At 28.1% G+C, this 16,938-nt stretch overlaps 1 long non-coding RNA gene across 2 annotated transcripts in view; it reads left to right on the forward strand.

Annotated features, from left to right (window-relative positions):
* The window catches only part of LOC119609585, an 80,782-nt gene that overhangs the window by 6,309 nt on the left and 57,535 nt on the right, over positions 1 to 16,938 (forward strand). The gene's annotated exons all lie outside the window — the stretch shown is intronic.

Raw genomic sequence — 16,938 nt, forward strand, 5'->3', positions numbered from 1 at the left:
AACCAACAAATATACAACAAAACAAACAAAAAAACTAATAACAATTGAATGTTAAGTTAATAATTGGAAAAAAAAACGCTTCTAGCCCAGATACATTTTAATAACAATTACCACCATTACTACTACAATGGAGTATTTTTTTGTTCTTTGGTTAGAACAAGTTTGTTGTTAAAATTAATAAATTATATTTTTAAGAGAGTTGCCAACATAAGATTGTCTAGTTATATGCAAGGATTTGGTAATTACCTAAATTAACCCAGGATTGGAGTTTTAAAACTTTTACTTAAAACTATAAAACTTTGGGAATTGTTTTTGAAGCAAAATAAAAATTTCTTCTGCAGCAGAAAATTATAAATTTTGTTAAGAAGAAGTAGACAATTTTTTTTTTTATCAAACTGTGTGAAGCAAATTTTGTGCTAAAGTTAATGAGTAATTTTGTGCAATTTTTAAAAAATATTTAAAAATGTTGCAATCAGTATTAAATTTTAACTTAAAGCCTCGATTACAACTGCAAGCTCAAGTGATTTCATTAATTAACGTAATTAAATAATTAAATATAAATAATACAAATGGAAAATTGTTATTAAAGGTGATAACTACAGATCTGAAAACTTAATATTATGAAATTTTTTTATAAATTTAAAGTTAAAGAATGTTATTAACCATTTTAAAAATTTTGCTAAATTTCTTTAAAAATTTACATAAAAACATCCCAGCAAAAACTTTAATTATTAATTAAAATGCTAAAATTTACTTACACAATAGCATTTCAAATCATTATTTGAACACGGTTCTGCCATTAAAGGCAAGTACGTACCACGTTCGCTTATAAATAGGCAGTTTAATAACTACTTACCACAATAGCTTAGGATTAAAATATTAAGGAAGCTGTTAGCCCAGACGGAAGGCTAGAAGTTAATTAAAACTTAATGCAGATGATGAAATTTTGCTTTACTATAGACTAGACTATAGACTAGACTATAGACTAGACTATAGACTAGACTAGACTATAGACTAGACTATAGACTAGACTATAGACTAGACTATAGACTAGACTATAGACTAGACTATAGACTAGACTATAGACTAGACTATAGACTAGACTATAGACTAGACTATAGACTAGACTATAGACTAGACTATAGACTAGACTATAGACTAGACTATAGGCTAGACTATAGACTAGACTATAGGCTAGACTATAGACTAGACTATAGACTAGACTATAGACTAGACTATAGACTAGACTATAGGACTAGACTATAGGACTAAACTATAGACTAGACTATAGACTAGACTATAGACTAGACTATAGACTAAACTATAGACTAGACTATAGACTAGACTATAGACTAGACTATAGACTAAACTATAGACTAGACTATAGAATAGACTATAGACTAGACTATAGACTAAACTATAGACTAGACTGTAGACTAGACGATAGGCTAGACTATAGACTAGACTATAGGCTAGACTATAGACTAGACTATAGACTAGACTATAGACTAGGACTATAGACTAGACTATAGACTAGACTATAGACTAGACTATAGACTAGACTATAGACTAGACTATAGGCTAGACTATAGACTAGACTATAGGCTAGACTATAGACTAGACTATAGACTAGACTATAGACTAAACTATAGACTAGGACTATAGAATAGACTATAGACTAGACTATAGACTAAACTATAGACTAGACTATAGACTAGACTATAGGCTAGACTATAGACTAGACTATAGGCTAGACTATAGACTAGACTATAGACTAGACTATAGACTAGACTATAGACTAGACTATAGACTAGACTATAGACTAGACTATAGACTAGACTATAGACTAGACTATAGGCTAGACTATAGACTAGACTATAGGCTAGACTATAGACTAGACTATAGACTAGACTATAGACTAGACTATAGACTAGACTATAGACTAGACTATAGACTAGACTATAGACTAAACTATAGACTAGACTATAGACTAGACTATAGACTAGACTATAGACTAAACTATAGACTAGACTATAGACTAAACTATAGACTAGACTATAGACTAAACTATAGACTAGACTATAGACTAGACTATAGACTAGACTATAGACTAAACTATAGACTAGACTATAGACTAGACTATAGACTAGACTATAGACTAAACTATAGACTAGACTATAGAATAGACTATAGACTAGACTATAGACTAGACTATAGACTAGACTGTAGACTAGACTATAGACTAGACTATATAGACTAGACTATAGACTAGACTATAGACTAGACTATAGACTAGACTATAGACTAGACTATAGACTAGACTATAGACTAGACTATAGACTAGACTATAGACTAGACTATAGACTAGACTATAGACTAGACTATAGACTAGACTATAGACTAGACTATAGACTAGACTATAGACTAAACTATAGACTAGACTATAGACTAGACTATAGACTAGACTATAGACTAAACTATAGACTAGACTATAGACTAGACTATAGACTAGACTATAGACTAAACTATAGACTAGACTATAGAATAGACTATAGACTAGACTATAGACTAAACTATAGACTAGACTGTAGACTAGACTATAGACTAGACTATATAGACTAGACTATAGACTAGACTATAGACTAGACTATAGACTAGACTATAGACTAGACTATAGACTAGACTATAGACTAGACTATAGACTAGACTATAGACTAGACTATAGACTAGACTATAGACTAGTCTATAGACTAGACTATAGACTAGACTATAGACTAGACTATAGACTAGACTATAGACTAGACTATATAGACTAGACTATAGACTAGACTATAGACTAGACTATAGACTAGACTATAGACTAGACTATTGACTAGACTATAGACTAGACTATAGACTAGACTATAGACTAGACTATAGACTAGACTATAGACTAGACTATAGACTAGACTATAGACTAGGCTATAGACTAGACTATAGACTAGACTATAGACTAGACTATAGAATAGACTATAGACTAGACTATAGACTAGACTATAGACTAGACTATAGACTAGACTATAGACTAGACTATAGACTAGACTATAGACTAAACTATAGACTAAACTATAGACTAGACTATAGACTAGCCTATAGACTAGACTGTAGACTAGACTATAGACTAGACTATAGACTAGACTATAGACCAGACTAAAGACTGGATATAGACCAGACTAAAGACTATAGATTAGACTGCGGACTATGTTATATATTAGAATATAGACTAGTCTATAGGTTAGACTGCAGACTATACAGCAGATTGGAGTGTAGATTAGAATATAGGTTAGAGTATAAACTAGACTACAGAATATACTATAAAGTAGACTATAGACTAGACCCTTGTATTTACTTTCCTCTTCTGTTTAAATAACTGAACTATTTCTACTTATCCTTACTGTATAACTTGCTATTTCATACCAAAAAACTATTTTTAAAAACTATTTCTATTAAACTATTAGAAAATCTCTTCAAGTTTCATTTTATAAAGATTTTTAGTTTTTGAAAAACACTTTAAACACTTTCTACTTTGTTGTTTATTAAATAACATTTTCCTTTTAACTTAAGCTTTTTAGCTTAAAGCCTTTAATGATAATTAGTAGTACATGTATTTATAAGAGAACTTTGTTTATAATGATTTAATATTTAATACAACTACATACATTCATATGTACTATGTTAGTGTTTATAATTTGTATACATATGTAGTACAAGAGCACTTAAAATGTAGCACTTTTTACATACTCTGCTAAACATGAGTACTTATGAATGATATTTTGTTTTTATTTTTCTAGTTTTTCCTTGTGCTCACATTTTATGTTGTTGAATTTTTACTTAAAACACTGTGTTAGTAAATAATAACATCAGCAGCAACAACAACAACAAGTATTACAAAATAATATAGAAAAAAAAGAATCCTTTAATTATCTACTAATTACTAGCTTTTTAAGGATTATAATCTTAACAAATATAACACACAACTACAAATACTATCTCTCGTACACACATGTTTAAAAATTCTTATATTTTTATTTTGTTTTATCCTTGATTTTTTCTCTGTATTTTTTTTCCTTTTGCTCATCAATGTTTTTACGTAAATATATGTATGTGCACATCCTCTCTTTATTTGATTGAGTATTAGTGTAAGTAGCTACTTAATAATCACGTAAAAAGAACGAAATGAAGAAATCCTAATAGTTGATTTTTAAATTAAAGCCAATGAAATTTTTTTAGCTGAAAGTTTACACTAACTTGCACTGAATTTTATACAGATATTTTAGCTGTTTGCTTTATTTTTTGATTTATTAATTACCACACTTGACACCGATTAGCAGTGACTATGGCTGTCAAGGAGGATAATATGTTTGATTTATTTATAGCATATTTTGGGGGAGTGAAAGATGATGAAATATCATTTTAACAAGAACTTAAAGGGACATTTTGTAGATTTTAAGGAAATTGTAAAACTTAAATTAGAGAAGATTATAGGCTAGATTATAGACAAGACAATAGAGTAGATTATAGACTAGGATCTAGACTAGACTATAGAGTAGACTATAGAATAGACTATATAGTAAACTATAGAGTAGACTTTAGAGTAGACTATAGAATAGACTATAGAGAAGACTATAGAGAAGACTATAGAGAAGACTATAGAGAAGACTATAGAGAAGACTATAGAGAAGACTATAGACTAGACTATAGACTAGACTATAGACTAGACTATAGACTAGACTATAGACTAGACTATAGACTAGACTATAGACTAGACTATAGACTAGACTATAGACTAGACTATAGACTAGACTATAGACTAGACTATAGACTAGACTATAGACTAGACTATAGACTAGACTATAGACTAGACTATAGACTAGACTATAGACTAGACTATAGACTAGACTATAGACTAGACTATAGACTAGACTATAGACTAGACTATAGACTAGACTATAGACTAGACTATAGACTAGACTAGACTAGACTAGACTAGACTATAGACTAGACTATAGACTAGACTATAGACTAGACTATAGACTAGACTATAGACTAGACTATAGACTAGACTATAGACTAGACTATAGACTAGACTATAGACTAGACTATAGACTAGACTATAGACTAGACTATAGACTAGACTATAGACTAGACTATAGACTAGACTATAGACTAGACTATAGACTAGACTATAGACTAGACTATAGACTAGACTATAGACTAGACTATAGACTAGACTATAGACTAGACTATAGACTAGACTATAGACTAGACTATAGACTAGACTATAGACTAGACTATAGACTAGACTATAGACTAGACTATAGACTAGACTATAGACTAGACTATAGACTAGACTATAGACTAGACTATAGACTAGACTATAGACTAGACTATAGACTAGACTATAGACTAGACTATAGACTAGACTATAGACTAGACTATAGACTAGACTATAGACTAGACTATAGACTAGACTATAGACTAGACTATAGACTAGACTATAGACTAGACTATAGACTAGACTATAGACTAGACTATAGACTAGACTATAGACTAGACTATAGACTAGACTATAGACTAGACTATAGACTAGACTATAGACAATAGACTATAGACAATAGACTAGACTATAGACTAGACTATAGACTACACTATAGACTAGACTATAGACTAGACTATAGATTAGACTATAGATTAGACTATAGACTAGACTATAGACTAGACTATACTAGACTATAGACTAGACTATAGACTAGACTATAGACTATAGAATATACTAGGTCATAGGCTAGACCACAGACTATAGACTAGTCTTTAGACTAGACTTTAGACTAGAATTTAGACTAGACTGTAGACTAGACTGTAGACTAGACTTTAGACTAGACTTTAGACTTTACTTTAGACCAGACTTTAGACTAGACTTTAGACTAGACTTTAGACTATACTTTAAACTAGACTTTAGACTAGAATTTAGACTAGACTTTAGACTAGACTTTAAGCTAGACTTTAGACTAGACTTTAGACTAGACTTTAGATTAGACTTTAGATTAGACTTTAGACTAGACTTTAGACTAGACTTTAGACTAGACTTTAGACTAGACTTTAGACTAGGCTTTACACTAGACTTTAGACTAGGCTTTAGACTAGACTTTAGACTAGACTTTAGACTAGACTTTAGACTAGACTTTAGACAAGACTTTAGACTAGGCTTTAGACTAGACTTTAGACTAGACTTTAGACTAGAGTTTAGACTAGAGTTTAGACTAGACTTTAGACTAGACTTTAGACTAGACTTTAGACTAGACTTTAGACTAGACTTTAGACTAGACTTTAGACTAGACTTTAGACTTGACTTTAGACTAGACTTTAGACTAGAGTTTAGACTAGAGTTTAGACTAGAGTTTAGATTAGGGTTTACACTAGACTTTAGACTAGACTTTAGACTAGATTTTAGACTAAACTTTAGACTAGACTTTAGACTAGACTTTAGACTAGGCTTTAGACTAGACTTTAGACTAGACTTTAGACTAGACTTTAGACTAGACTTTAGACTAGACTTTAGACTAGACTTTAGACTAGACTTTAGACTAGACTTTAGACAAGACCTTAGACTAGGCTTTAGACTAGACTTTAGACAAGCCTTTAGACTAGACTTTAGACTAGACTTTAGACTAGACTTTAGACTAGACTTTAGACTAGACTTTAGACTAGACTTTAGACTAGACTTTAGACTAGACTTTAGACTAGACTAGACTTTAGACTAGTCTAGACTTTAGACTAGACTTTAGACTAGAGTTTAGACTAGAGTTTAGACTAGAGTTTAGATTAGAGTTTAGACTAGACTTTAGACTAGACTTTAGACTAGATTTTAGACTAGACTTTAGACTAGACTTTAGACTAGACTTTAGACTAGACTTTAGACTAGACTTTAGACTAGACTTTAGACTAGACTTTAGACTAGACTTTAGACTAGACTTTAGACTAGACTGTAGACTAGACTTTAGACTAGACTTTAGACTAGACTTTAGACTAGACTTTAGACTAGACTTTAGACTGGCCTTTAGGCTGAACTTTAGACTAGACTTTAGGCTAGACTATACACTGGACTTTAGACTATACACTAGTCTTTAAACTCGACTACATTATAAAAACTGGACTATATTATAGGATAATTGCTGGAGTCTAGTGTAGCTTTTCTAGATTAGATTTAGTTTAGAAATTATATAAAATCTCTAATAAAACTTATTTAATCACGTTTCAAAAAGACTTGCTGCTGCTATTGGTTAAAAAACCCACTCATTTAACCATTAAGGGCACTTGGAAAATCCCCTTTAAGTGTTGCTATAACTTTTTATTTTGAACACAGACTAGAACAAGTACAAGTTGTTTTTTTTGTGTTAAACAATTACATGTTAATACTATTTATAAACCAGTAAATAAATCTCAATAATAAAACTAAATACAATAACAAAAAATTAAATAAAAGCCATGCAAATGTAAATAAATGCATATTAGAGGAGAATAAGTAAACTCAGGAATAAATAAAAATAAACAACAAATAATAAAAATAATACTAGTAGAAGTAAAAAAACAACAAAAGACAAAAACTAGAAGAACTAAAGAACACTAAACAAGTCTTTAACAATGAATGAATAGTTTAGCTGGGATGGAGGAAAGAATGAATAAAGAATTGAGAACTTAAGAACATATTTTTATTTATTTATACACATGAGGGTCTTTGTTAAGCAATTAAACATTTGATTTGTATTAAAGCAACAATAACTAAACAACAAACTCAATATAGAAAAAAAAACGAAATAATAAAATCAAGCTATAAAATTTTTGCAAAAAAAAAAACAAGAAAATAAGTAAAAATTTTTTTTAGCAAAAAAAAAAAAACTTGTCTTTTAAGTGTGACAACTAAACAACCTTACATTTGTTGTCTTTGGCCCATTTACACCTGCAGCGAAAATTTATGCAATTGAACGAACAGCAGCAAGTAAGCAGTCAGTGTCAATGTGACATTTAGTGGCAGGGAGTTTTACAATGACAATGAAATCATCATCTTTGTCATGAGATAAACATGATTAATGTTAAGTTTAGGTAAAAAACAGGGTTAAATGCTTTTTAAAAGATTTTGGAAATTTAAAAATGTTGTTGAAAATAACACAAATTTTGTAGTTTTTTGTGTTTTGTTGAAATTTTACGAAAATTGAGAATTCCCAAGGGGTGGGGATTTTGAGATTTTTGGAAATTAAAGAGATATATTGTTTAAAATTTAATAAATCTAGTAAAATTTTATTTTTGATTGAAATTTTCCAAAAATTGAGAATTCCCAATGTTTAGGGATTGGATAGGATTTAATACAAGTTTTGAGAATTTAAAAATTGTTTGTCAAAATTAATGAAAAACAAATTAAATTTAAATTATCGAAAAACATATAAATTGTTAAAAATTACTAATAAAGGGATTTTTAGAAATTTTTTGGGAATTTAAAATTTTAAGTTTAAAACATCATAACTTATTTAAAATTACCTTATAAGTCGAAACTAATAAAAATTCTAAATTCCCAGGAAATTTTCTGTTAAAAAATTCTAAATTTACAAATTTCAACATAATTTCTTGCAATTTTATACGATTTTTTCACCATGTCCTTTGCTTGAATGCACATTTTTATCCCTTATCCCTAAAATGCAACAGTTTCTTTCATGTTAAGCTTAAATTTATAAATATCTTTGAATTTAAAACATGATTAATTGCTCTTTGTTTTTGTTTTTCATTTATTTCTTTGATTTGCATTTAAAAGAAAAAAATGTCAGAAAAAATATAACAAACATTTGTATAACATTATTATCTCTTTAGTTATAATTCTGGTGATTATATTTATGGTTAAACAAAAGAAAATATAAGTTGCAACGGCTGACTACAACTACTTTGGTAACAGCATCCACATAGATTTACATTATCTCTTAGTGGTTTAAATAATAATAATAATGTTTTCTGTTGTTTTTTTTTTGTTTCTTTTCTATACATAAATTGTTTTTTATGTATTTCCACTCCCAACTACTTATAATGTATAATAATAAATATATAAAAATGTTGTTTGTTTTTTGTTTTCACCGTTTTTTTTTCTCATTTTTTTTCCTTATTGCCTGCAATGAGCCACACAGTAATTTTTGTGTAATTTTTCATTTGTTTATAAACTTGTAATGGCAAAGAGTGTAAAAGAAAGGAAAAAAGAGAGCAAACATGTAACGGAGTTTTTCTTTTTTAACTTTGTTATGAAAAAAGTCACAGGGAAGTAAGGAAAAAATGGCTGTTATAATATGAATATTATATGTGAGACCAATGTTTGTTTTTTATTCTCTTTTCTCTTCTTTTTTCCAGTAAGGCTAACAAAATACAGTTATATTCCCTTTTAACCCTAAGTAAGAAAACCAAACAATGGAACAGTGGGAAGAGAGTGAGAGGAAAAAACTAGACTAGACTATAGACTAGACTATAGACTAGACTATAGACTAGACTAGACTAGACTATAGACTAGACTATAGACTAGACTATAGACTAGACTATAGACTAGACTATAGACTAGACTATAGACTAGACTATAGACTAGACTAGACTAGACTATAGACTAGACTATAGACTAGACTATAGACTAGACTATAGACTAGACTATAGACTAGACTATAGACTAGACTATAGACTAGACTATAGACTAGACTATAGACTAGACTATAGACTAGACTAGACTATAGACTAGACTAGACTATAGACTAGACTAGACTATAGACTAGACTAGACTATAGACTAGACTAGACTATAGACTAGACTAGACTAGACTAGACTAGACTATAGACTAGACTAGACTAGACTATAGACTAGACTATAGACTAGACTATAGACTAGACTATAGACTAGACTATACTAGACTAGACTAGACTATAGACTAGACTAGACTATAGACTAGACTAGACTATAGACTAGACTAGACTATAGACTAGACTAGACTATACTATAGACTAACTATAGACTAGACTATAGACTAGACTATAGACTAGACTATAGACTAGACTATAGACTAGACTATAGACTAGACTATAGACTAGACTATAGACTAGACTATAGACTAGACTATAGACTAGACTATAGACTAGACTATAGACTAGACTATAGACTAGACTATAGACTAGACTATAGACTAGACTATAGACTAGACTATAGACTAGACTATAGACTAGACTATAGACTAGACTATAGACTAGACTATAGACTAGACTATAGACTAGACTATAGACTAGACTATAGACTAGACTATAGACTAGACTATAGACTAGACTATAGACTAGACTATAGACTAGACTATAGACTAGACTATAGACTAGACTATAGACTAGACTATAGACTAGACTATAGACTAGACTATAGACTAGACTATGACTAGACTATAGACTAGACTATAGACTAGACTATAGACTAGACTATAGACTAGACATAGACTAGACTATAGACTAGACTATAGACTAGACTATAGACTAGACTATAGACTAGACTATAGACTAGACTATATACTAGACTATAGACTAGACTATAGACTAGACTATAGACTAGACTATAGACTAGACTATAGACTAGACTAAGACTAGACTATAGAATACTTAGACTAGACTATAGACTAGACTATAGACTAGACTATAGACTAGACTATAGACTAGACTATAGACTAGACTATAGACTAGACTATAGACTAGACTATAGACTAGACTATAGACTAGACTATAGACTAGACTATAGACTAGACTATTAACGAAGGACTATAGACTAGACTATAGACTAGACTATAGACTAGACTATAGACTAGACTATAGACTAGACTATAGACTAGACTATAGACTAGACTATAGACTAGACTATAGACTAGACTATAGACTAGACTATAGACTAGACTATAGACTAGACTATAGACTAGACTATAGACTAGACTATAGACTAGACTATAGACTAGACTATAGACTATAGACTAGACTATAGACTAGACTATAGACTAGACTATAGACTAGACTATAGACTAGACTATAGACTAGACTATAGACTAGACTATAGACTAGACTATAGACTAGACTATAGACTAGACTATAGACTAGACTATAGACTAGACTATAGACTAGACTATAGACTAGACTATAGACTAGACTATAGACTAGACTATAGACTAGACTATAGACTAGACTATAGACTAGACTATAGACTAGACTATAGACTAGACTATAGACTAGACTATAGACTAGACTATAGACTAGACTATAGACTAGACTATAGACTAGACTATAGACTAGACTATAGACTATAGACTAGACTAGACTATAGACTAGACTATAAGCAAACTTTATCTTTGGCTATAGTCTTAACTATAGAGCAAAGCAAAAGTTTTTCTTTTTAATACCTATATAATTCAAAAGCTTTTGTGGGAAAGGTTCAAAAGTTTTAATAGACAAATTAAAGAAACTTAAAGATAAGTTTAGAAAGTTCATTATTTATTAATAATAATACTTGACCCACTGTGTTCTTCCGGCTTGAAAGGGGCTCATGAGCTGCTTATAAGAAAATGAGGAAAAAACTTTATATAATATGTATGTATGTGAGTGTATAAAAAGCATAAAACGTACGCCTCCCAAGAGGTACAATTACGCAAATTGCAATTATGCGGTGGTATGAATATTTAAACATGCACATACATGTCTATCTTTCTAACTGTATGTAACTGTGAATGTATAAGTAAATGCGTTTGTATGCATAACTGTAACTTTGCTATAGTTGTTAAAAGTATGTGAGTATGTCTATGTGTGTGTGTGAGCAGAATAACAAAGTAGATGGTGGAGGAATTAAGGAAAAGAATAGGGAAACTAAACATTCCTGTACATAAACCATACACTCAGGAAAATTATGCTGCAGAAATAAGTATTTTTTTTCTTGCATAACAATTAAAGAAATTAGTTTGTTCTTACCTTGGCAAACAAACAAACATACATACAATTTATTATACAATTCAAATTTTATACAACGTGATGATGACAAATCTCTAAACAGTGTTGTCAATTTTCTGCTTAAATATTATATCCCTTTCTCTAAAGGGAATTTCTTAGCTTACGTTTTGGGTTTGGTTTGCAATACAATAAAAACACGTTGTAACACGTTTTCTTCGTTAGGGGAATTTAACGATTTTCTAGAAAATTTGCTCCTAGAAAAATTATTACGAAAAAATTGCCAAAAAAAAAAAAAAAAATAAGAACACAACAAAAATTTGATTTGTTTACGTTTTACATGCGTTACCAGCCAACCAAACATCATCATCATACGCACATGACAAATGTGTTGATGATAAATTAGCATTAAATGTTTAATAGGGTGAGGGGGAGTGGGGAAATAAACACAACACGGCTGGCAACATAATTTATACATTTTTGGAAAAAGAACATAAATTTGTAAAGATTTTAATATTTCGAAAAGGAACATGTAATTGAAAAAATTTAGGAAAATTAATTGGGTTTTTTGCTTAAAAACAACAAGTGGCCATTTTTAGGGATTTTAAAAGTAATTGTTGTAAATTAATTATATTAGAAAATATTTTCTAAGAAAAATTTATGAAATAAAACATTTTAGTGTGATGTTTGCTGTCAGAATTTTTAAAGTTTAATTAAAGAAGATTTTTAGAAATAGATTGGGAATTGAAAATTTTGCTTCAAAATTGTGTTAGAATGTAATTTTTGTTAAAAATTTAAAAAAAATTTTAATTCCCAAAGTTTAGGGATTGAGGGAATTTTGCAAAAATTTTTGGGAATTTAAAAATTTTGTTGTTAAAACAATTAAAATAAAGTTAATAAATATTTTGTTATAAAATGTTTGGCAATTTTAAGTTTTTGGAAATTTTTTCATAAAGGAGATTTTTGAAAAATATTTGGGAATTCAAAATTTTTCTTGAGAATTGCTAAATATGTCTTAAACTTGTATTTTAAATTCAAAAATATAAAAAATTCAAATTCCCAAAGTCCAGGGATTGGGGGAATTTTGGCAAAAAATTTTGGGAATTCAAAAATTTTGTTGTTAAAACAATTACAATAAAGTTAATAATAATTTTGTCATGAATTTTTTGAGAATTTAAAATTTTCGGAAATTTTTTATAAAGTAGATTTTTGAAAAAATTTTTGGGAATTCAAAATTTTTATTGAAAATTGTTAAAAATGTGATAAAATTATGTTTCTAAAGAAAAAATATAAAAATTTTAAATTCCCAAAGTTTGGGGATTAGGAGATTTTAGCAAAAATTTAGTGAATTTTTAATTAAAAAATATACAAATTTTAAATTCTCAATCAGGGATTAGGAGATTTTGGTAAATATTTTTGGGAAATAATTTTTTTGCTTCAATTTGTTTAGAATATTGTAAAATTTAATGTTTCATTAAAATTTTATGAAAATTTGAAATTCACCAAAATTACGGGATTTGGCAATAAGAGTAAAAATTTTAGGAATTGAAATGAATTTTGTTTAAAATTGTTAAATGTGTTTAAAATTTAAATTTTTGTTGAAAATTTGTGAAAATTTTAAATTCCCAAAATTTAGGGATTGCGGGATTTTAACAAAATTGTTGTTTAAAATGTTATAGATTTGTTAAATAGAATGTAATTAAATTAAAGTTAGTTTGATTTTGTTTTGAAAATACATGAAATTTATTAGTTTTGGACAATTTTGTAAAGTGGGGATTTTGGAAAAATTTTTAGGAATTTAAAATTTTTGTTTTAAATTATGAAAAATAAAGTAAAATAACATTTCCTTAAATAATTTCAAGACATTTTTAAATCCCAGTTTATAGAAGGGAAACATTTTTCAAAAATGTTGCCTGCAACATGTTGCTGAAGAAAAATTATGGAATATAACAAGTTTTTTTTATAAAATTAAGTGTTGATGTTGTGTTTGAGATGCATTTTTTGTTAGAATTTATTGTATTGCTCATTTATAAAAACTTTTAAATTGTTTTTGAAAATCTTTTTTTTCCTAAATTTTTTCTCTGAGTGTTGTTTGTTTTACCAGGCTTTATGTGATAACATCTCATCAAAATAGCAAAGAATGAAAAAATTCTAAAAAAATACTCTAACAAAGAAATTGTTTTGAAAAACTTGAAAATAAAAATTAAAAAAATACCCAACCAACAACTGCTAAAGAGTTGCCCACAAAATGTTAAAAAGTTAGTTATGAAAATAGTTGTTGTTATCCTTTTACGAAAGTGAGTGTGTCGGTGTGTTGTTAATCTCAGGCTGAGATAGAAAGAAAAAACAACAAAAAATAGCAGAATTTTTAGAGATCTTGTTATTGTTAAGTTGTTTCTTTTTTTTTGTTCTCTTTTTTTGTTGTTTTTGCTGTTTATACAGGCTTTTTGCATAGGAGACAAAAACAACAATGCCACCAAAGGAACAAAAGGGGAAGAGAGAGGAAATAGGAAATATGTAAAGAGTGCTGCATATTTAGAGGGTTTTTGATAGAGTAGAATGTGCTATATTGTTTGTTTTTATATTTATAATTAATATTAAGAAAAATTTTAAATTCCTAAAATTAAGGTATTGTGAGATTTTTGCTAAACAAGTTGGGAATTTACTGTTTTGGCTAAAATGGTCTTAAATTAAAGTAACGTTACATTTCGTGATGAAATTATTTAAAAATTCATAAATTTTACACAATTTTGTAATGAGGGGATTTTGGCAAACTTTTTGGGAATTTAAAATTTTTGTTTTAAAACATAAAAACTTAATTATATTAATGAAAAATTACTTTAAATCACGAATTTCTCCAAAAATTTATAAATTTTAAAAAATTTTGTAATGAGGGGATTTTGGCAAACTTTTTGGGAATTCCAAATTTTTGTTTCAAAACATGAAAACACGAGTAAAATATATTTTCATTAAGTATTTTAAGAAATTATCAATTCCCATTGAGTATAAAGCTGTAAAACTGTAGCAGCACTAATTGACCACACTTTTTTTGTTTAAAAAATCCTTGGTTTTGTCTTTTTTAAGGCAGCCTTGCTAAAAATATTTAAGTGTTAAACAAATGATTATAGTTTTTTTTTTATTAAAATGACTAAAACAAGCAGAAAAAAACAATAACATTCTTTTACCCCGGCATATGAAAACCAAATTTTTTTTCATATTAAGCACATCCTCATCCGTTTTAACAAACTACAAAAAAAGTTTATTTCCACCATGAGAAAAAAAGAAAGAAAATTGTTTCAAATAATAATAATAAAAAATCTGACTAAGGCCACATTTTAAAACATTTGAAGGATTTTCCTAAAAAAAATCCCCCCCAAAAAAAAACTTTATGTGAAATGTAGATTTTCGCGTACTCAAACAACACCAAACAAAAGGAAACTTCTACTAAAATACAAATTTTTTTTAAATATTTCTACAATTGTTAAAACAACAACAAAAAGAAAAAAATAACATGGAAACACACAACACAGCATTTTTTCCATTATTTTAATGTTGAAGTATGTAAAGTAAATTTGTTTTAAACGTATGCATGTATGTATGTACGTTTGCTGTTTTGAGAGTATATATAAGTATGTGTTAAGTGTATGAGTTGCTTGTATGCATTTCCTTCCTGTCTATCTTATAAGAGCAGCCAAAAAACTACCAGAAGATGACTGCTGTTAGAAATTGTTAAATTTTTTTATATGTCTATCCGTCTGTCTGCCTTTCATTCATTCTTTCTTTCATTTTACCATCATAGTCTTATGCTGTTGAGACACATACACACCAACGGTGGTGTTAAGGACCTTTACAAGAGTATGTGTAAATATTTGAAGTAAAGGAACATACTTACAAATTTACAGCCTTGTACAACAGGCCAAAGTTATAAATCCTTGACAAATAACTCAATGTTAAACTAAAATTAGATGTTTAATATTAGAAAATAATAAAAAAACAAAATTTTCTTAAAAAACAAACAAAAATCAATAGAAAAATATGGTTTAAAAACAAAATTTTGTGTTAAAACTATTAGAAAAGTAATACAATTTAGTTTTTTGTTAAAATTTTATGAAAATTTTAAATTCCCAAAATGTAGGGATTTGGGGAATTTTTGCCAAAATTTTTGGGAATTCTAAATTTTTTCTAGAAATATAATTAAAATAAAGAAAATTTATATTGCTTAAGGAAATTTTTTAAAAAATTTTCAATATTAATTTTTGTTTTGAAAGGGGATTTTGTAAAAATTTATGGGAATTTAAAATTTTTATTTAAATTTATTAAAAATTGAGTAAAATATGATTTTCAAGCAAAATATACATATGAAAATTTTGAATTCCCAAAATTTGGGGCTTAGGAGATTTTTGCAAAAATTTTTGGGAATTCAAAATTTCTTGCTCGAAATGCAATTAGCATGAAGAAAAATTAATATTCCTTAAACAAATTTTATAAAAATTTATCCAATTTTAATGATTTTCTTATGTGGGGATTTGGTAAAAGTTTATGGGTATTCAAAATTTTCGTTTAAAATTAATAAAAATGTAATTAAATAACATTTTTGCTTAAAATATTTCAAATTTTTGAATTCCCAAAATTTGGGGATTAGGAGATTTTTGCTGACATTTTTGGGAATTAAGAATTTTTTCTCGAAATATAATTAAAATAAAGAAAATTTATATTTCCTATAAAAATTTTATAAACTTTTTTCAAATTTAAACAATTTCTTATGTGGGAATTTGGTAAACATTTATGGGAATTTAAAATTTTTATTTAATATTAATCAAAATCTAATGAAATAAAATTTTTGCCTAAAATATATTAAATTTATGAATTCCCAAAACTTGGGGATTAGGAGATTTTTGAAAAAATTTTTAGGAATTCAAAA

The sequence above is a fragment of the Lucilia sericata genome, unplaced genomic scaffold (assembly GCF_015586225.1).
Source record: "Lucilia sericata isolate MDLA Ls3-8-SP2 unplaced genomic scaffold, ASM1558622v1 Contig001010F_arrow, whole genome shotgun sequence".
NCBI classification, from domain to species: domain Eukaryota; kingdom Metazoa; phylum Arthropoda; class Insecta; order Diptera; family Calliphoridae; genus Lucilia; species Lucilia sericata.